General features: G+C 47.0%; 1 protein-coding gene and 1 non-coding gene across 2 annotated transcripts in view; one reads left to right on the top strand and one right to left on the bottom strand.

The window, feature by feature from the left end:
* Positions 1–20600, top strand: part of FOXO6 (forkhead box O6) — a 125283-nt gene that overhangs the window by 81997 nt on the left and 22686 nt on the right. The gene's annotated exons all lie outside the window — the stretch shown is intronic.
* On the bottom strand, positions 2107–2180 carry TRNAN-GUU (transfer RNA asparagine (anticodon GUU)). Its single transcript has one exon. It is a non-coding gene; the product is annotated as a tRNA-Asn (tRNA).

Genomic DNA, 20600 nt, shown 5'->3' with positions numbered 1-20600 from the left:
ATGTTTATTTCAGTTGCTACGATGGTAGCACAGATTTGTCAAGCAGCTAGCTGCTGTTAAGAACCCCTGAAAGGGGAGTACCACTTCTCTTCCATCTTGGCTGCAAGATTTGTTTTAGCCAACCAGGAATTCACTTGGCATCACGTAGCAGTTCACCCAAGCTGAATATGCAGAGGCTGCTAGGATTTGTTGTTGTTGTTTAGTCACCCCATGGACCAGAGCACGCCAGGCACTCCTGTCTTCCACCGCCTCCTGCAGTTTGGTCAAACTCATGCTGGTAGCTTCGAGAACACTGTACAACACTGTCCACTGCTAGGATAAGGTGGAAAATTCACACCCATATTGCTTGTCATAAGAAGAGTCCTGTCAAATCAGACCAATGTGCCATGTACTCCTGCCTCCCATAGAATCACCAGATGGTAGAGTTGGAAGGGATCCCAGGGGTCATCTAGTCCAACCCCCGGCAAGGCAGGAATCTCAGTTAAAGCATCCATGACAGACGGCCATCCAACCTCTGCTTAAAAACCTCAGAGGAAGGAGATGTCTCCGAGAAGCCTACCAGCAGGGCATAAAGAAAACAGCCTCTCCATTCACCGGTACTGTAATCCAGTGGCATGTTCTTTCTGAATATCGAGGTTCTAATCAAACATCATGGCTGATAGCCACTGAAATACCTCCCTCCATGGGCTTGCCGTTCCCTGTTTAAACCTGTGGCTGCTGGCACATCTTGTGGCAGTGAGTTCCATAGATGTGTTTTTGTTCTTGCCCTGGAACTACTGCCAATAAGTTCCATTGGGCCGACCACGAGTCCCTACGCTATGGGAAAGCGAAGAGAGTTTCGTAATAGCACCACCATGTTTTCTCGAGGTAGTGGTATAACAGTCAGAAGGTTTTTAAAAGGGGACTACGTTGACTTCAAGAACTTGAGAGCTCTCTCTCCCCCCCTTCCCTCCTCCTGCCCTATTCTTTCATCAGGATGCATTGCCTAGCCAAAGCGATTTGCCACTCAAGTTGTTTTAAATTACCACCCCCTTCTTGCATGCTGGATTTCCAGAGCTGTGCCCTGACAGTGGGGAAGGGACTGTGCTGGACAGGGGTAGGCGGCTTGTGCGGTCAACTTTGCGTCAGCTGCTTATCCCGTCAGTTTGAAAATAGCTTTCATGGCTTGTGGTCAAGAGGAGGAGGAAGGAGGTTTGGATGGGAAACAACCCACTACAGTGCTAAGTCTGAAGGAGAGGGAGCAAGGAAGGGGGCTGCTCCTTTCACAGATAAATGTCTCAAGCTTGCCCCAAAGACTAGAATCAGGGGTTCAGCTGATACAGGCCACCAGAGCATGCAGTCGTGTGGAGGGGGCAGAAAATGGCCTGGGAGAAAGCAGGAGGAGCTTGACTCTATTGGTTTATTAAAAGTATGCATGTTCCGCTTTTCTGCCTCAATAAGAGGTAGCTCGCAACACAAAAACAGTCATATATATATATATATATATATATATATTCACAAACAAAAAAGGCTCAGAGAAAGCAAAAGGCTGCGTAGATAATAGAAGCACAACAATACCAAGGGTGTAAATAATAATGAGTGCGCAGGCAGCAAGCAAAACAAAAATTAAAAATAGAACTCAAACATCTGATGGGCCGAAGGACCGTTGGAACAAAAAGAAAAGGGGGAGGGGGAGTATTCAGCCTAGATCAAAATGTTGCCAGGGAGCCTGCCAGACAAGATTGTCCGTGGCAGCATGTTCCAATCCTTGGGCATGGCACCCCTACCAAATACGTTTCGGAGCTTACTTGCCCCCTCCCACTCACCCTGGTTCACTGTGACCATGAGCGAGCAATGCTTTGATCTTAAGTTCTTGCGCCTAAAAAATGGATGTACGCGGTCTTTTGGATGGGACAGAGACGCCATCTTTGTGGTTTGCATGTCTGTCTCATTCACAAGTTAAGAGGTGTGTTGGTACGTAGGGGAGGTTCTTGGTCTTTTAACCAGATGGAAGGGACAGCTCATCAAACTGAAGAGGGCTTATAGAATTGCAGAATTGTAGTGCTGGAAGGTCCCCCAAAGGCCATCTAGTCCAACCCCCTGCAACGCAGGAATCCTGCCCGCAGCTGTCCCTGGGTGGGCTTGAACCACCAACCTTCTAGTTAACAGCCAGATGCACTGACCCATTGTGCCACAGGAGTTTCAGATAGAGGATTTGTGAAGTAGGAGACATGGCTCTCCTAAACTGAGCTAGATAAATGTAGGAAGGGCTGTGGCTCAAGGGTAGATCTTGCATGCTAGGTTCAAATCCCTGGCATTTCAAGGTAAGGCTAGGAATGTCCCCTGCCTGAAATCCTGGAGAGCTGCTGCCAGTCAGGGTAGACCAGCCTTTCTCAACCTGTGAGGTCCCCAGATATTGTTGAACTACAACTACCATCACCCCTAGCTAGCAAGGCCAGAGCTCAGGGATGATGGGAGTTGTAGTCTAACAACATCTGGGAACCCACAAATTGAGAACCTCTGGTGTAGACAGTCCTGAGCTAGATGGACCCAATGGTTTGACTCCATATAAGCCAGGTTCCCGAACGACAATCTGAATTTGATATAGGGTGGCTTCTTATGTTCCTATAAGTCGGGCGATCCATCTTCCCTGCAAGCAGCATCCTGGGCTGGGGAGAAGGTGAGAGAGAGAGAAGCAAATTGGTGGCATCCTTGATCCACCCTCTCCTACCTTCATCCAAGCTGGATGCTTTTTAGCCTCTTCTAGGCAAAGGTTGCCTGTCATGCGCTGGCAGTCTCCTGCTCATTAAGCGCGCTAATGAGATGCGGGCCAAGTTCCCGACTGGCAGGGGCGGGGGGGAGGGGTTGAAGCGCACAGCGGGCCCAGAAATGCATGACAAGCTGAAAGGAGCTCCGGCCAAGCTGCCACTGACACACACACTGGACTGCTTGCAGGGGAGACGCCAGGCTGCGTGCATGTCAGCCACCTGCAATAGAGAACTCGGTGACTGATGCGCTCTGTCATGCCCCTAATGGGCATTTGGTTCAATTATCAACCCGTCAGGTTGCTTCTGAATCAGGCGAGGCACTGACCCGGATGCGCTAGCTTCCACCAAACAGCTACAAAGAGAGAAGGAGAAGGGGGGGGGGAATCCTCCTGGTGTGCAGGTGCTAATGCATGACTTGGGGTGTGTGTGTCTAAAGTATTCGAGCATCCGGTGGCGGAGCGCTGCTTCAGAAAATGGCTAGGCCGAAAGAAGTTGCTGCCACTTAGCACCGCTTGGGACTGTCTAGCACAAGACGTGCTCCATTATGTGTTTCCTCTTAGGGGCCGAGTTGAAACACGAATGTGCGAAACGTTTGTTCAGAATATTTGCCAAGTAATGGAACACGGGCTCCTCGTTTCAGCAAAAACGTGTGGAGTCAATGGTGTGAAAATGGATGCCCATTCAGAGTGAAGGTTAGAAGTGTTGGCTCTGATTTGGCTTTGGGGTGTGTAGGGCTGGGATCAAACAGAGGGTGCGTTTTGTGAAAATATCCACATACCGCCACAGCTGTATTTGGGGGGCTGCTGCTACTGTATGGGATAGAATAAAGCTGTTCTCCCATTCATTGAAGGGAAGAAGCATTCCCTCGCTCTCAGCTGGCTTTGTGATGCTACCGTGCAGCCAAATCAAACTGGCTACGTTGGGGTTGTGATATCATCGTGCTGGCTGCGGGAACGATCATGTTGCAAACAGAAAGAGCCTGGAAGTATCTATTTCCCACCCTGTGCCAAAACAGCTGCCAAGTCAGGCAGTGAAGAGGAGTAAAACAGTACAAAAAAGGGGGGGTGTTGGATAAGGGTGAAATGGCTGTGTTACTATTTAAAAGAAGATTTTGGGGGACTACTGAGTCACCCTTGATTTTCTTCTTTTTTTGCATGGAAAATGCTTGCTCTCCCTCCCCCTCCCCCCGAAAAAATCAGTTTAGCCCTCCTTGCTGTCAGACTCGGCAGGAGATGCAGGGAGAGCAGCAATGGAACAGCAGGTGTGCAATGGGCAGGAGGTGCAGCGCAGGGGTATGGAAAGGAGGCGTCCAAGTCTCTGGCCCATTTTCCCTCCCTGATGCTTCTGCTGTAATGGATTACGCAGGAACGCTTGGCCCAGGCTGTGCCGCTGTGAGCAAAGATTATCACAGCAAGAGCAGCATTTCTGGGGAGTTAGAGAATTAATTAAGGATGAAAGGACAGATTTATCAGCCCAGGACTGAATAGCTTAAATGCTGCAGCACTCCTCTAGCTCCATTCCGCCCCCCCACCCCACTCTCTGGCTGCTCTTTGGCACAGAGATAGATATATACCTTTCGGGCAGTGCAAGGATGCAGGCCTAAAGCTAACAGTTCAGATCCCCACTTTTCCCAGGGTAGCAGTTAAGGTGGCCTCTTATGCATTGCTGCCCCACAAAAGGGAATGCAAACCCGCCGGGAGGGGGGGGGGAGGAAGACACCGATTTGCATTGAATTTGCATATGTTAATGTATACGTATAGATGCAAATTCAGAAATAATTACTATAATTTGAATAGAAATGCAATGCATCTCGTCATAGTGAGGAAGTCTGTCACTGTGGAATTGATTGGCAGTCTAGCCAGCACAGATAAAAGGGAATAATTCCGCTCAGCACACCATGAATGTGTAGAATTTGCCTCCTCAAAAAGGCAGCGGTGGTGACTGGTTTCAAGAGATGATTGTTACGGAAGAAAGGTTTATCAGTGGTTATTAGACATGATAGCTAAACAGAACCTTCATGTTCAGAAAATCCCAATAGCTCAGTCGGTAGAGCATGAGACAATCTCAGGGACGTGGGTTCAAGCTCCACGTTGGGTGAAAGATTCCTGCATTGCTGGGGGTTGGCCTAGATGACCCTAATGGTCCATTCCAACTCTACAGTTCTATGATTCTATATGAGATACAGTATGCTTCTACTTGCATGATACTGAGGACAGTGTACAGAGGAAATTGGTTGCTTTCATCCTGCCCTGTTTTGAGTGTCTAATCAGTGTAAAATTCCCATTGATACAACTGGATGGACTGCAGATGAATGTTCATTTGATTTGCCTTAAAGGATTTTTAAGGCAATGTAGCTATGGACTGAATTGGGATTGGCTGCATTTGGAAGTCACAGTAAACTGTGGTTTATCATGGTGTAATGAGTCTTAGTAAGTGTTGGGCTCACATGCTTCGTCCCACCTCTGACCTTCTCAGGCTCTTCCACCAGGATTCCTAAAGCTCCTGCTTCTGATTTCAGTAAACCACAGTTTAGTGTTACGTCCAGACCTTACACTGCGGCTAATCTGAACTATGGTTGCTGGAACAAGCCAGCTTCATAATCTATGTTTTGAAGCCAACTTGTTTCAAGCAAGCCACTGCTAAGGTTGATCACAGTTTGTCAGGCTGTGATTAATCAAAAATGAAAACAGAAGCTTTGAAGTTTATTGGAAGCAGTTTTGCCAGACCAAGAGGGAAGGAGGGGCATTGGAATAGTTAAACAAGCAAGAAGATTTTGCAGTATGCAGTTTTGCTGACATAACTTTTAAAAAAGAGAAAGTTAATGCAACTTCACTTTTGATTTGCGTGGGTTAAGATTCCGAGGGAAGTTCTAAGTTAATGTAAAATTCATGCTCATCTTCACTATCTAATACGTACTTAACTCTTAGCAATAGCTAGCCGAGTCGTTCGAAGCTCTGAATTAACTGATTTGTGCATTCAAGTCAATGAAGTGTTTGCACTGACTTTCAAAATTGGCAAGTCACAAGACGCTAATTGCAAAGTCATGAATTGCAAATTATGACATCACTTATTCACAGGTTCATACATTATTCTTGAAGATTGCAAAATAAATATAAAACAAACGCCAAATTTGAAATTGGTCGAAGAGTTCTCAAAGAGTGCAAATAGAAATCTGTTGGTCAAGGAGTAGGAGGGGTGCGGCAGGGGCTGATCCTGGGGGCTAAGTCCAGCCCCCCACCAAGGAACTGTAATGGGGGCAATGGCAAACAGGCCCCGAATCAGCATTTCAGCTAGAATGAGGCTCACTGCACCACCTTTTCTTTATTCTCAAAAAATAATATGGTTGGGAAGAAGGTTGTCCAGGCATAGACATGATTAGAGATGCTAATTTTGTTGTCTTGCCTCTATCTATCTATCTATCTATCTATCTATCTATCTATCTATCTATCATCTATCTATCATCTATCTATCTATCTATCTATCTATCTATCTATCTATCTATCTATCTATCTATCTTATCTATCTATCTATCTATCTATCTATCTATCTATCTATCTATCTATATCTATCTATCTATCTATCATCTATCTATATCTATCTATCTATCTATCTATCTATCTATCTATCTATCTATCTATCATCTATCTATCTATCTATTTTTTTTACAACAAAACGGTGCTTATTCTCAAGTAAATGTGTTTAGCATAAAGGCAACAGAGTGAAACCCCATTTAATTCCTGTGGACAGGATGGTGCTGTATCATTTAAGGGAATTAATGCAGAAGTGCACATGTACAGTGTGTGTGTAAATGTGTGTGTGTGTGCAGTAGGTGTACATGAACCAGGGTGGCCATGTGGCCGACTTCTCAGAGGACACAGTTCTCTGTTTGAAGGAACCCCTGGTCTGATCCAAGTCCCAGTTGTTACAGGTCTATAAGAAGGGCCCTTGGTGTTGCCATCCAACAGTTCCTGGGCAGCAGACTGAGCAGGCACCCAGGCAACCTGTTCACAATCTATTTCCTCCACTATTGTGAGAATGTGTTGCATGTCTGTTGAAATCATAGGAATTATTTCTAAATTTGCATCGATGCAGGCAAATCAACACATTTCACGCAGTTTGTCCTCTTTCGTGCAAATCATTTCCTTTTGCTGTTGTCATTGATCCACAAGTGGTCTGAACCTGTCTTCTGGCATTGTTGATGCTCCATCTTGTTGCAGGGTACCATTTCTCCCATGCTTTTCTAGTTTCTGTCTGTCTAGAATGTCAGAGTGAGGCCCGAGCCCTCCCAGGCACATATGAATTCACCAGTCTTTACACTTTCTCTGCTTCAGGGATGCGGAACATCAGGCCTGGAAGCCATATGCTGCCCTTTCTGTCTCTTTGTCTGTCCCCCAGGACTCTCTCAAGGCTACATCCCCTTGCAAAGTATTGCCCTAACCACCCCTGCTTTGAACCTTCCTTGAGTGCTTTTGCCTGACTAGAATGTGTCATTGGATTCTGATAATGCTTCTTTCTTGGCTGGCTGGCTGACAGGCAGATCCTCCAAGTGTCCCTATTTTCCAGGGACGTCCCTGATTTTGAGAAGCTGTCCCAGTTTCTGATTTGATCCTGAAATATCCCACTTTTCCTTATGATGTCCCCATTTTCAACAGAGAAATGTTGGAGGGTATGGAGTTATCCATCCCATGAGCTGTCTGAAGGCAGTCCTGTATAGGGTAGTTTTTAAAAAATGTTTAATGTTTTATTATGTTTTTATATATGTTGCAAGCTGCCCAGAGTGGCTGGGGCAACCCAGTAAGATATGTGGGGTATAAATAGTAAAATTATCTCTATGGAATGGGACATCCCTCTTTTCATCAGATAAATGTTGGAGGGTATGGGAGGGCAGATGGGGATGTGTGAATATGTATCAAAACTGACCTACTGTACAAAGGAAGAATTCACATTATTGCTCTGTCCAGTTTTGCCGCTGGATAAGGGGTGGTCCCCAAGTGGTCCCCAGAAAGTTGCCCAGAAGGGAATGTGGCCCTTAGGATGAACAGATTTCGCACCTGGCTCTGCTGTCTTGGAAGTGAGCTTTAAGCCTAATGCACACCTTGAGCTGGTCTAGATGTGCATCCCTGGCTATTGTCTCCAGCATCTTCCATCCTGTGTGTGTGCGTGTGCCTGTGGTAAGATAAACAAACAGCAATTAACCCTGCAGCAGCACACATTATTAGCCAACCATCGAGGGCTTGACTTGGTTTTGCAGCGTGGAGTCTCATTAGCAGCCTGTCACCATTTGCTCTTGTTAGCCAGCGCAACGATAGTAGGATCATCCTCAGCCGCAGGCTTTGTTAGGTGAGTGGCCAGCATTCTGGACAGCGTTCTGAATTCACCCGTTGCGAGTCTGGCTGTGAGACCCAGCCCTTTGGCAACTGCTTTTGGAATCATGGGTCCCTTTGATGCCTCTCTGGGAACTGAAAGGTCTTTCTTGGTCGGAGTGAGCTGAGATCTTCATCTACCAGCTCCACAGGGTTGTGTCCAAATCAGTGCCAGCAGAGATCATCTGGTGCAGCCGTGCTTCTGTTTCCTCTCCACCCTTGCAGGCCCCCAAAATCTTCTCCAGAGGGCTTGCCAATCTTCCAGAGCTGGTTTCAAGGGAGGGGGCCTGCAGGAGAGACGAGAGAAGTGTTCCATTCTGCTAGAGTAATGTCCCTTGGGCTAGCCAAACTAGAGCATTGGCTACTACCCACAGTACTGCTGCTAGTCTCCAACAATGCTGCTCACTCAGAAGCTGGCTGGAGGTGAAGGGTTAGGTCAGAGGATGACTATTAGCCAAACCCTGTCAACTTGCAAGGGATTTCAGGTGTGGTACCAAGTTCTCCAAGCAGGCTTTGGCCAATTAGGAGAAGCAAACCAGATCTCAGGGCCAGTGTCAGCATCTGACATCCTTAGGTAGCTGGTGATGTTGTTGTTGTTTAGTCGTTTAGTCGTGTCCGACTCTTTGTGACCCCATGGACCAGAGCACGCCAGACACTCCTGTCTTCCACTGCCTCCTGCAGTTTGGTGAAGTTCATGTTGGTAGTTTCGAGAACACTGTCCAACCATCTCATCTTCTGTCGTCCCCTTCTTCTTGTGCCCTCAATCTTTCCCAGCTGGTGATACTTGAACCGAACCACAGCTATTCTTCAAAATTGGGAGGTTTCCAAATTTTGCTGGGGTGTTCTCCAGCCACGTTGTGTACAGAAATGCACATACCGCAGTTAAAAATGTGCATGGAAATGCAACAGGCCAGTAAAAGCAAAAGACAAAAATGTATTATAGTAGGGGAAATTGCTTTGCCAAATGTTTGTATTAGGCAGAATGGCATACAAACATGTGTATTAGGATAAATTCACACTAAAATGATGCTAAATTATCATGAGGGCTTTTTTTAAAAAAAACAACAACCCTGATGTAAAACTGATGTGGGAAGGTGGAATAGTGAAATTAAAATTGGTGGGGAGAGGGGAGGAAGAGAAGTTAAGGGGAACCAAAATACAGTGGTACCTCAGGTTACAGATGCTTCAGGTTACAGATGTTTCAGGTTACAGACTCCACTAAGCCAGAAATAGTACCTCGGGTTAAGAACTTTGCTTCAGGATGAGAACATAAATTGCGTGGCGGCAGCAGGAGGCCCCATTAGCTAATGCTACCTCAGGTTAAGAACAGTTTCAGGTTAAGAACGGACCTCCAGAACGAATTAAGTTCTTAACCCGAGGTACCATTGTAGGCAGCTTCACCCATTTCTAGTCTGGGTCAGGCTAGAGCTGCCCTTGCTGGGTCTCTAGCAACAGCATGTTATGCCAGGACTAGCCCTTTGCACAGATGTTATTGTCAGACAGTTGAGAATTACAAAGCAGTTCAGCTGGCCTTTCTTAGGTCCTCCTATCCTTGCACTCTCCCTTTCGCCAAGTGAGAGAAAGTTCAGGGCAGCCCTTACACGGGCTTTGTTTTCTTTGGAGAAAAGAACACTCACTTAGCAAGGTCTTTGCAGCAATCTCTTTATGTATTAGTGTACTGATTGACTGGATAAGAGTGCACAGAATCTCCCTGTTTTTGTTTTTTTCATTCCCTTGCTGAACAGGTTTTGGATTAATTCCACCAAAATGTCTTGTGGACATCTTCTGAATGGATAGTTTGCCCGTCACTTCCCACCCCAGCATAAGGGTGCGTGGCTCCCCTTAGTTTACCAAATTGCTATGACTCCTGGTGCAAGCCTACAGTAGCTTATTATTGTTCCCCGCTGAAAGTGCCACATTTGCTATTGCGCATTGTGATGGGTTATTGCATATTATTGTTCACTGCTGAAAGTGCTACCACATTTATTTCTACGTAGTGCTTATCTCTGCTTGCCCTTGAAAGTTCTGCAACATTTGTTATTGCACATGTGCTGAGCGATTGCTCATTATTGTCGCCCCTGAAAGTGACACATTTGATATTGTACATAGTGAAATACTAGTAGCTATTGCTTATGTTCTTCTCCTCTGACAAACATGTTATTTCGCATGATGCCATTTAACAGCCCATGTGATCTTCCCTTCCCACTTCTGGAGCCTGACTCTAAGCTTTTTTAAAAAAAAATTAAAAAAATTGAGTTACTCTGTTTGGTTCCAAATGTGTTCACAATAACTGGCAAGCCTGTTTTCCTACCTTGCTTGCAGTTTGTGAGATTTGGGAGAGCTTTTATAGTTGTTTATAGTTGCACTTTTTTTCCCTGTGTAATTTTTCCTGTGACTTTAGAAACTTTGTGCCAAGAGAGATCCAATATATGGAGAGTAGAGAAGGCAGATGCTGCAAAAGGGATAAGGGAAGCAAAATGCAATGATAAAACAATAAGATAGAATAACATTTTTTATTTTATTTTTTGCACACGAAACGACTATTCCAGCACGAGATGAAATAAACTCACAACAGGAACGCCTTAAAATCAAACCTTGCTACATTTGAATGCACTTTCCATAAAGTGCAGCTTTGTTGAGATACCAGCTTGGACATTAGGATGGCATATACTGTATTGAGCTATATGTGTAAACCAGGGTTCTTCAACCTCAGCCCTCCAAATGTTTCTGGCCTACAACTCCCATGATCCCTAGCTAGCAGGACCAGTGGTCAGGGATGATGGGAATTGTAGTCTCAAAACATCTGGAGGGCTGAGGTTGAGGAAGCCTGGTAAACTAAGATGGATACATTGATGATTGTTGCATTGTTAAAGTGAGGTAGTGGGCTTTTCTTTTTTCTTCCTTTTTTCCTTTATCTACCCCCCCCTTTAAAAATAAATTTGCAATGGAAATATATATATATAGAGAGAGAGAGGCCTCGAGCCTTGCAGATTCACATTGGGCACATTTATGCCTCTGTGACATGCACAGGCAAACTCGCCCGGGCATCCCTGACAACTCCCCAGCGCTCTCTCCCCTCCCAGCAGGAAAAGAAAACCTAGAGAGTTAAACTTCCACTATCCTGGCTGGCAGAGAGAAAGGCGTGCTGTTCCAGCCTGGGGGCCCCTCAGTCTAGACCAACAGCTGCTTCCCACCAGTTCATCTCGGGACAAGCACGTGATGCTGAAGAGCCGCAAGCCTGCTGTGTGCGGCCGCCAGACTCACGCAGTGTGTGTGTGTGTGTGTGTGTGTGTGTGTAGGATGGGATAGAGGAGCTGTCTGCTTGGGGTGGCTTCTTCTCCTGCTTGGAAGATGCAGGAAACGGGGAGAGGAAGAGCCTCCTGCACTGGAGAGACCAGCTTGCTCTCTCGCCTCCTTTTCCTCCCTTGTTTGCTCTGCACCTCTCCAGCTGCAGTGATAGACAGGGGTGGGTGTCAACATCTTTTGCAGCCAGCTAGACCTAGGTGCAAGTTGGGGGCAGATTTTGCTGTAGTTCTTCCACAGCGGACTCCATTTATCGGAGCCTTACCGGTAGACAGGATTTGAGCATAATAGAAGCCCACATGGCTGCTGGTGCCCTATGGGGCGGAGTCAGCTCAGAGGTGTTGTGCGGCACAGCATCATTCTAGCAGTGAATGTGCTGAATTTTGACCTTTTTCAGGCCAAGGGCCACATTCACTTGAGGACAGCATTCCAGGGGCCACATGCTAGTGGTAGCAATAAGTCTTCGTGCAATAGGCTACCAGTGCAAAATTCAGAGACACCCCCCTCTCCCCCTGCAGGCGAACACCGTCCCATCAAAGTGCACATTCTAGTCAGGCAAAAGCATGGAGCAGGGCCCAGGGAGGGGTGCGGCCTGGGATGGGGGTGTGGCCAAGCGAGAGTCCCAGGGGGCAGGTTGCGAGACCTTGGGGGCCGCATGGGTCTCCTAGGCCTGAAGTTCATCACCTCCGCCTTAGGGCTATTACCTTTGAGAGTTGCACAGAAGGGAGCCTCACGCCAGCAATTGGCTATGCCCACCACCGAGCTGCAGCGACAGAAAAAGAGGCACACCAGTTTGGGGGAGGTGGTGCCTTTTAAAAAGCGTATGGAGTATTCTCAGGTTCTGGACGCAGCAGATCCGATTTGTGCAGCCTGCACAGCTGGGTCCTTGCTTGGAATGTTGCATGTTGAGTGGTGTGTGTGTGTGTGTGTGTGTGTGTGTGTGTTGAGGACACCTCCCACGCTCCTGGCTGGGTGCTTATACTATACCACATTGCCAGAAGCATGAAGCTGCCGCAGAGATGTACGAGCATCTCCTCCTCTCCGCCCCCCCCCCACGACCGCCGCCTTCTCCCATCTTGTGCCAATCCTGCCTGCAGAGCCCACTGACCTGATTGCTTTGCCTACCAGTGGTCAAAAGGACACCGGGAAAAGCGGCATCAAGGGCAGGCTGTTCCAGATGCAAATTGATAGTCAAGTCACTCATCAGAACAATGCCTCCTCCCCTCCTCCGCTTAATCCTTTTACAATGGGACTAATTGCTAATCAGACTGATTTCACACTGGCTGTTTTCCCTCGACAGTGAGCCTCCTTGGAGGAAAGCTCTTGGAGAGGGAGGGGGAGGGGGAGGGTGGGCTGCAGTCACCCTGGCACGCAGCTCCCCTGGCGACAACGGGCACGGCAGCATCCTGCACGTCTGGAGAGATTACTCTCTCTTCAGCCTGTGCCTGTATGTGGCTGGCAGGGGAGCTGCCATTGCCTTGGACCCAGGGATCAGCAGCCTCCTTGCCTTGCTGCAAGGGGAGCGGCTGTCATCATAGGGCATGTGACACATGGCGTATCCTGTCGACATTGAAAACGGGCATGCCCAGGCAAATCCAGGCCCCACCATCTCCACTGCTGCCCACTTTTACAAAGGCAGCCTTCTGGCTCCATGCAAATATTATTATTTTTTTGCACATGCAAATTTGCTCAGCGAAGAATTGTTATGTCTCATGGAGAGCCTTGGCAGTGTCATGTCAGTTGTTACAAGGGAGTACATCAGCTTGGCAGAGCTGCTGTCAAAGGGGTGAGCCAAGTGGGCGGCAGGTGCCATCTCTCTCCCTGGTGACTCCCTCCTCCTTGGGAGGTGAGGGTGGCAGAGAGAGCTTATCACCTGCAAGGGCACAACTGTTTCTCCACTGCTCGCCTTCCTCTCCATTGCAGAGCCCTGTGTGTTACATGGGGGCACACTCATTGGCGTACAGATGTAGAGGACTCTGTACTTGAGAGCACACACACTTCTGTGTGCAGGGCTTTTTGTGGCACATTGGGACACACGTACACCTATTAATGCATGTGCACAAGGCTATGTCACACACACACACATCAATGTGCTTCTTTATGTCGTACTTTGAATCTCTCTCTTTCACATTCACTCACTCATGCAGAGCTTTCACTCTGGTCCTTTTTTTATCCTTTATTATCTACCATACTGAAAGGGTGATATTCATGATCTCCTTTTGTCCGTCGGGCATTGAAACGGTCAAGCCACATACTACTATACTGCTCCTATTATAAAGATATTCGTTCCTCATATATTATAACTGTTTTGACTAAATTCCTAGGCAGATCTGATATTTTTTACACTTCCTTTAGTCAGATCCCACTAACAAAATCACCACTGAAGTGGCAAAAACCAGTGCATCAGTATGCAGTACTAGGAACCAGAGCATCCTAAGTGTGATTGTGCGACACCACACACACACACACACACACACACACACACACACACATACACCCCCCCCCCAGCTCTTTGCCATGCTGCTCATCTATGCTGCTAATCCCAAATCGTCCTTTGCTGGCCTGTACGCTGCAAAGTTGTATCTGTTGAATTGTAATTTCGTGGCTGATCTGTGGCTGCAACAATAAAGACTGATTGATTGATTGACACACACTCATCAGGGTGGCTTCTCGCAGAGTTTGGGACTCTCTTCCTAGAGCGGCTAAACTGGCTCCCTCTTTGTTGTCCTTACACTGGCAGGGGAAGACTGTTTTATTCTGGCAGGCTTTGGGGAACTGACTGTTTTTAAGGAAGTTTTTAATAGTGTTACACTTTTCCTTTTTTTTTTTACTAGATTTGTTTACCAAATTTTATAGATTTGTTTTATAACGTTTTAATTCTATTAGAGTTCAGTTAATTTTTCACTATTTTCCAATCATCAAACTGCAGTGTTTGGCCACTAAGAACCTATCTTCTACATGTTTTTTAGCTTTTGGTGTTTTATCCATGTTCGTTTAAATTTTTCATTAGCTACCTTGAGTCCCAGTTCTAGGGGACAGGCGATATATAACTAATAATAGATAATAATAATCAGTGTACACGTGCCGGGCTCTGTGTCGTGCACTGGAACACACAACCACACCCATCAATGTGTGTGCGTGTTTGCACCAGCTGCACTTAAAGTCCAATTTGGAGCCAATTTTTCTTTTTCCAAACTGGGGAAATGCATGATACGGAATGGTAGAGGGATATGCCCCGATCAAAACCACATCATTTTCTTCTCAAGGGTGGCGGCTGCACGGAAGAAAAAGCTTTGCAAAAGGGGAAGGCATAGTTGCAGAGGAGAGGACAGCCTTGTCCTTATGCATTGTTGTTTGTCTTAATAGGTTAGCGGATCACTCCCACATTTGAGTGGTCCCGCGGAAGTGCATTTTGCCTCTGGAGCATTAAAAAGAGTTAGAAACACACCCGTGACAGTGGCGAAATAAAGGTCGCGAGATGGTGTGGAGATGCTGAGAGGGAGAACTGAGTCACTAGCCACCTGTCATGCCGCAGGTGGTTGCCCATTCATATTCTACATAAGCACTCAAGCTGCAAGTGGCTTTTGCAATCTGGTGAGCTCCCAGGTTCTTAATGGCCAAACACGGCAGTTTGATGATTGTAAAATATACTATCTCTCTCCCAAGGAAGCATTGCCTTGAGGTCAGGATGGGAGAGAACATTGATATAGTTCATACTTACAGGTGAACCTGGGTGTCATCCACACTTCCTTTTGTCCTTCTGGCTGCTTTGCCCTGGGAAAAAACTCTCCTTAGCACTCAATTGGAGCAAACAGCAATTTGGGTTTTCTCTGAATTGACATTTGCTCCAATTTAGCACTAAAGAGTGGTTTTTCCCTGGGAAAGGAGTGGGGCAAGGGAAAAACCACTCAGAACTGTGCTTTCTAGGCAAGTGGAAGTGTAGATGAGCCCCTACTTAATTCGCACTTCACAAAACAAGCTCAGTTGCATAGACATACCCTCCAACATTTCTCCAGTGAAAATAGGGACGTCCCTTTCCATAATGATAATTTCACTACTTATACCTCACACATCTTACTGGGTTGACCCAGCCACTCTGGGCAGCTTCCAACATATATAAAAACATAATAAAACATTAAACATTTAAAAAACTTCCCTATACAGGATTTCCTTCAAATGGCTCAGGGGTCGGATAACTCCATACCAGGGGTCATCAACCTTTTTCAGCTGTGGGAATTCCTATGCCCCACAAATAACCCAGAAAGGGATTTGAAATAAAAGCACACATTCTACTCATGTAAAAACACCAGGCAGGCCCCACAAATAACCTAGAGATGCATTTTAAATAAAAGGACACATTCTACTCATGTAAAAACATGCTGATTCCCAGACCGTCTGTGGGCTGGATTGAGAAGGTGATTAGGCCGCATCCAGCCCATGGACCTTAGGTTGCCTACCCCTGCTCCATACCCGCCAAAATTTCTCTATCACAAACAAAAAATAGTGGGAAAATGAGAAGGCGAGAGAAACCAAATTTGAAAATTTTGCCCATCCCTACCCTACCCCACACTGGCCACGTGACCCGGAAGTGTCTGCGGACAGCGCCGGCTCCCGGCCTCTAGAGTGAGATGAGCGCACAACCCTAGAGTCTGTCAAGACTGGCCCATATGGGCAGGGGTACCTTACCTTACCTTACCTTACCTTACCCTGGGCCAAGGCTGTGACCCAATGGGATATTTTGCAAAAGGAATGTTGCATGGTGCTTGGGACTACTGTGGGCAAGATTGCTGCTAATTGTTGGTTTAGGAGATTCAAGGGAACCTGAGTCCTTAAGAGCCACTAGAATGTGCAGCTGCTTGGATTCAATGCTCATCCATGAACAAAAAGCAGCCCAGACCTGCTGCTACCCTCACTAACCACGGTGGTACCTCAGGTTACATAGGCTTCAGGTTACATACGCTTCAGGTTACAGACCCAAAAATAGTACCTTGGGTTAAGAACTTTGCTTCAGGATGAGAACAGAAATCATGTGGCAGCAGCAAGAGACTCCATTAGCTAAAGTGGTGCTTCAGGTTAAGAACAGTTTCAGGTTAAGAACGGACCTCCGGAACGAATTAAGTACGTAACCAGAGGTACCACTGTACATGCAACAGCCTGGTCTGCCCAAGGGCAAGAATGCTCCCAAAGGTCCCAACTCCTTGGGCTGCACTCTGAAGACATATGGAGAATCTCTCAATGTGTTCCCCTTTTGACACTCTCAGTGTGCCTGGCTTGGGGTCCAAGTGGCATCGTCCGGCCATTCCTCTGACCAAACTGCATGCAACCATCGCTTCTGCATCTCCTGGCTGGCTGGCTAGCTAGCTGCTTCTAGTGGAGAAGGACACTCAAAGCAAGAAAAGACGGGAACCATCAAACCATTTTGTGTTGCCTCACTAGCGGTTGACAGTTCTCCCTATGGTTGTTTAGCCCTCCCTCCCTCCCTCCCTCCCTCCCTCCCTCCCTCCCTCCCTCCCTCCCTCCCTCCCTCCCATGGTTACCAGACATTGTTGAACTCCAACACCCATCAGCCTCAGGCAGCATGTCAGTGGCAGATGGGGTCAGCTGAGGGCAGACTGGGGCTAGTGGGGACCATGCCCCTCCTGTCCTTAATGGACCAGTCTTGCCAGGACCGCATCCTGGTGCCACTGCCAAGAAAAGAGGCCACCACTTCCAGAGCAGGCCTTTTTACCCTTGCAAGAGCAATTCTTTGAGAGCGAAGTCTTGCTTTGATCCTCTCTTCTTCCTGTTTGCTTTTAGCTGCATTTCAGTTTTGGCTCCTTTTATTCAAAGTGCTTGTTTGGCTCCAGAGATCGTGTGTCCCGGAGAAGTGGTGATAGATACGTTGGGTTTGCGTATTTGCCTTTCTCTTTAGCATTATTGGCTTCAGTATGAGCATGGCTGTGAGGGGATCTTTGGCTTATGGTTGCTCTTTCTTTCCTCAACAGAGCTGGATTTTGACCAGTTATGCTGCAGGCTCCTTTTCAGGCATGGAGGGCTTCTTTGCAAACATGCAAGTTCCAAGGCTACATGAAGTTCCAAAACAGAGCCGAAATGAATTTTATTTAAAACTCAAGCAAATTCTGAATGCTAACACTGTAAAAACTTGAATTTATATCCTTCCATGTGGTTTTTTTTTTTGCCAATCTCAGTTGCACATGCTGCTGTGTTATGATTGTTTAAAACGACAGCAGCAGCAACAAAAAGTAAAGCGCTTAATTTAGCAAGACCCTTAAATTTATGAAAGCGTTTTTTTAAAGCATCTCTTCAATTTCAAATGTCAAAAGCCCAGCCTGCAAAGGCCCAACATTTTAAAAAGTCAAAATTCAATTATTTTGCTGCTTTAAAAAAACATGCACATCATATATAATATCATCTACGCTCCAGCACAGAGGTGCTGGACCATGTCTGCTGCAAGCTTGCCATTTAAGTGTGTGTCCCAATTTGACTTTATCCAGTTTCCCTCCTGCTCCATTTTCTTCTCTGCATGGGAACAGAGGAAGCTGCTTTCTACCGAGACAGGGCTCTTCCACATTTAACTTTTGCCCCATGCTTTCTAGGCATAGGTTTGCACTTTATAGCACTGTGTCTGAGTGCTCCCTCCACCCCTTGCCGGCAATTTCCCCATGAAAATCCACTCTTTAAAGCTGAATCAGAACAAATAGCAATTTGGATTTTATGCAGATTTCTGCTTGCTCCAATTCAGCTGGAAAGAGTGGGTTTTCACAGAGAAAGCACGGGGTGGGGGGCAGGGCAGGTGGAATTCAGTCTGGATGAGCCTTCAGACTATTGGTCCATCTAACATAGTCTGCGCTGACTGGCAGCTGCTGTCCAGCTTTTCAAGCAGGGAACGTACTCAGCCCTACCCGGAGACTCCAGGGATTGAACCAATGCTCTACCACTGAGCTACGACCCTTCCCCATGTTCTTTCTCACACAGCTGCCCTCTTCTATGGCTAAGTAGCATCACAGAGCAATGAACTATTCAGAGGAGAAGGTCACATTGCCTCCTGGTGCGTGATTGAAAAGCTCTGAGCGGTTTCTCGGGAATTGGAAGTAGTCCACACCGAACTTGAAAACTGCAGGAGATTTCCTTTTCATTGGCTCCGCTGCTGCTTCGCATCCCGCAAAGATCATGGGAGTGAGGCTGGTCATTGGTCCCTGTGTCTGTCTGCGTGGCAGCTAACAGCAAGCGGCAAACTGCTAGAGGGTGCTGTGGGAGCTAAGTGTGGGTGTTTATTCTGAAAGAGAATCTCTCTCTCTCTCTTCCCAGAGTCGCTATATGGCTCCCAAGCAGGAGCCCGCCAACAAAACCCACACAAATAAAAAATAATTGTGTCATGGCACTGGGAATGCAAAGTCCCCAGGGGGTAAGTGCATCTCCAAGTGCTGCCTTTAAGGGCCGGAACATCGGGTCTCTTGGTACCAGGGATGCAGTGCAAAGCGCAAATTAGCTCCTTCCCTTCCACTAATTAAGCCTGCTGTCCTAGTCACTCCCACCTCTGCATTCGCTCTTCTGGTCCAGCCACCAGTGCCTACGCAGTCCTTCATGGAGCCGGCACTGGCTCCTCAGCTCTGCTGAGCCGAGCCTTAATTACTGCTGCCGCCTTGTTTTAATGAAGCTCCTTCGCAGAGCAAGACTGCAGCCTCCATCCCATTCGGTGCTGATGAATGCAGGGCAGGAATCTTCCCTCGCCCACAGAAGCATCATCTGTGGAATTGGGGGCAGGAGGTGTGTGGGGTGTGTGTGTGTGTGTGTGTGTGTGCAGTTCTCCTTTCCTGCATCTCTCCCAGGAGCCTGGGCAGCTGTTCTCCACGCCTGCCGGTGCCAAAGTAAGCAGGGTGCATTTTTGTGTGTGTGCGGAACCTTTTGAAAGGGTGAAATGTCTAATATACAAGGCTTGTCTAAAAAAGGCAAAAATATGTGGGCTTAGGAGCTTGAGCCAGGCCAGGGGAGGCATTTTGATTGATGGCTCCCTCCTGACTCTGGCTGTGAGGGGATTTCAGGGCAGGGAAGATTCCAGGTGGCCTCACTGTTACCTTTCCATGTCTGTACTCCTGTCCTTACTTGCCCCTCTCCTCCAGCACTGGCCTCTTGCCTCACCTGCTCAGACAGGCCCCCAAGGCAGGAGCTAAAAATCATGTTCACATGACTAAAAGCAATAAAATGAAACAGAACCCAGAGTTTCTGTAACTGGCAAAAGTAGGCAGGGACAGAAAAGTACAGAGCATCACATGAACGTGGTGAAGCACATGCAGAATATTTCTCACACAAACATGATCCACAAAGCATTGAGGACCCGTTCCACATTATGAGCTGGTTCAGTATATAATATTTTGGTTTATTAAGCCAAGATATGCACTGGCCATTTGTTTGCACATTAAGACCCTTCCCATCATTCCTTACATTGCATAAGTCACAATTAAACTAGGAAGCCTCTAATTAACCATAGTTTCTTGATTAATCTGAACCATGAAACTGTAGTTACTCGTTTTGGATCAAGCCTGGGCACTATACCAACTTCAAACCAATGTTTAAAAATCCTGGCTTGTTTTAAAGATATTAACCATAGTTTCTCTGGATTGGATCCAATGCTAGTCCTAAAGAGAGTTGGGCCATTGGAATTAAAGGACATGCCTAATTTAGGTCCATTAATTTTAGTGGGTCTACTCTGGGCATAACTTGGATGCAACACGGATTATTCTGCTCTGGTGGACCTTTTGGGAGAAGCAATAAACTGAGCCTCTTCCAGAGAGGGGGGAGCAGGGCTCCACTTGCTGAGCTATGGAAGATGTTGTTTCAGCAGAGAGCTGAAGCCATCTGAGGTCTTACGTAGGCTGGCAATGCCTATACTACAGCTTGCTCCACCTACCTGTGGAACTGGCTGTGCTAACTTAAAATACCCTTTTCTGGGTGTGCAGGCACAAATGTCTGCCCTGTGGAGTAAATGAGGATGCTATCTGTGGCCTGGCCTTCATGTCTGAGGAAGGTGGAAGACCTACATCCATATGCCAGCAGGGCACAGGGGGTGAGGAGCTGAGTCCCCTCCCCCTGTGTGGAACAGCCTGTTCTTCCTGCTCCCTTACATCGTCCTCAGGGTAGTGCAAGAGCCTGGCTTTGGGGACCATGACACACGGGTGTGGACAGAACA

The sequence above is a fragment of the Podarcis muralis genome, chromosome 7, assembly GCF_964188315.1.
Source record: "Podarcis muralis chromosome 7, rPodMur119.hap1.1, whole genome shotgun sequence".
NCBI classification, from domain to species: domain Eukaryota; kingdom Metazoa; phylum Chordata; class Lepidosauria; order Squamata; family Lacertidae; genus Podarcis; species Podarcis muralis.
Note: the sequence above shows the minus strand (reverse complement) of the source record. Positions and strands in the feature narration are given on the sequence as shown.